We start from the raw sequence: 1,321 nt of genomic DNA, 5'->3' as shown, positions 1-1,321 counted from the left end.
AGTTCTTATCTTTTTCTTATTACGTGCACCAAGGTTCATCCTTTCTATAGAAAATCAATGGCAAAGGTGATGGTACATACCACCAAGGCTTGAAACAGAAACAATGGTGCTCTTGGAGCTCACAATGCAGCTCCAACAATATGACTTTACAAAGCCACAAAAATGGTGATCAAGAATGGTTTTTTCTCTTCAAAGGTCACTCCTTGGAGCTTCTACAACCAAGAAAATGGCTCCCTCTTCACCAACAAGGAAGTCAGCCACAACTCCAACAAACCCAGAAGCTCACCCTCAACTATGAAGCACTGAACACCCTCACAAGGCCAACTCTCCCTCAACAATGGTGTTTTGGTGAAGGTTTCATGAAGAAAATTGGTCTCTTGGCTCACGTAAAGAAGAGAAGAGGGTGGTGGCAAAGTGGCTGGACCAACCTTCAGAAATAACTCACGTAGGAGGCTGAAGATCACTCTAGGGTTTAGTGCCCATCACTATATATATGCGAGTTAAGTTTAATCCTACTGCATTAGTACTAATAGCTACGTTAATCTTTTTAATCCCACACTTTGGATTCTGAAACTAGCCATTTTTTAGGATTTTTTATATTTTTATAATATTTTTCGCAGCACTTTGTTGGTACGCGCTTTTACGTAGCCGTTATCAGTCCTGACGCCAGTTCTCATTATTTTGACTTCAAACTTTGTATTACAGACTAAATATTATTCTAGGTTTATATACATACTCTTTATAATTTTCCGAGATACTTCATCGGTACGCACTTATACCGTGGAGCAGAACCGGTATCCACACTTTTCGTCAGAAAAGCAACTTTCAACATTATTAATCACTTACTATAATTATTTAATCCCTCTCATAATTATTCTACGTCAATTATGGAATTATCTCTTTAATCTCATATTTAATTAATTAAATTCCTAAATTTACGGTACAGGTTCTTACACTGTTTCTTGTTCATTTGTAATATTTGCTCATTTTTTGCCAACAATGCATGATAACCGTCAAGCTTCATGATCCCCGCTTTTTATGTGGTAGTGGAACATTATCAAACTCCTGAGAAGCTAGAGATTTCAGTAATTCCAATGCTTCCTCTGGAGTTTTCATTTTCAAGGATCCTCCCGATGCAGCATTCACCAAGGTTCTTGTGTTAGGCGTTATTCCTTGGAAGAAAATTCGACTTTTCTCCCAAGCTTCAAAACCATGTTGTGGACATTTCATTAGTAGTCCTTTGAACCTTTCTTATGCTTCGTATAAGGATTCACTTTCCTTTTGTTCAAAAGAAGTGATATCCGCCTTGAGCTTTGCCATC

The 1,321-nt window shown here is 37.9% G+C and overlaps 1 non-coding gene across 1 annotated transcript; it reads left to right on the top strand.

Moving 5' to 3' along the window:
- Window positions 1-1,207: 1,207 nt before the first annotated feature.
- On the top strand, window positions 1,208-1,314 carry LOC133283531 (small nucleolar RNA R71). The gene has a single exon (XR_009747806.1). It is a non-coding gene; the product is annotated as a small nucleolar RNA R71 (small nucleolar RNA).
- The last annotated feature ends 7 nt before the right edge of the window (window positions 1,315-1,321 follow it).

The sequence above is a fragment of the Gastrolobium bilobum genome, unplaced genomic scaffold (genome assembly GCF_033153095.1).
Source record: "Gastrolobium bilobum isolate Gb01-03AN ecotype WA unplaced genomic scaffold, APGP_CSIRO_Gbil_v1 utg83032, whole genome shotgun sequence".
NCBI lineage: Eukaryota > Viridiplantae > Streptophyta > Magnoliopsida > Fabales > Fabaceae > Gastrolobium > Gastrolobium bilobum.
The sequence above is the reverse complement of the archived record's forward strand: the minus strand, read 5'-3'. Positions and strand labels throughout refer to the sequence as shown.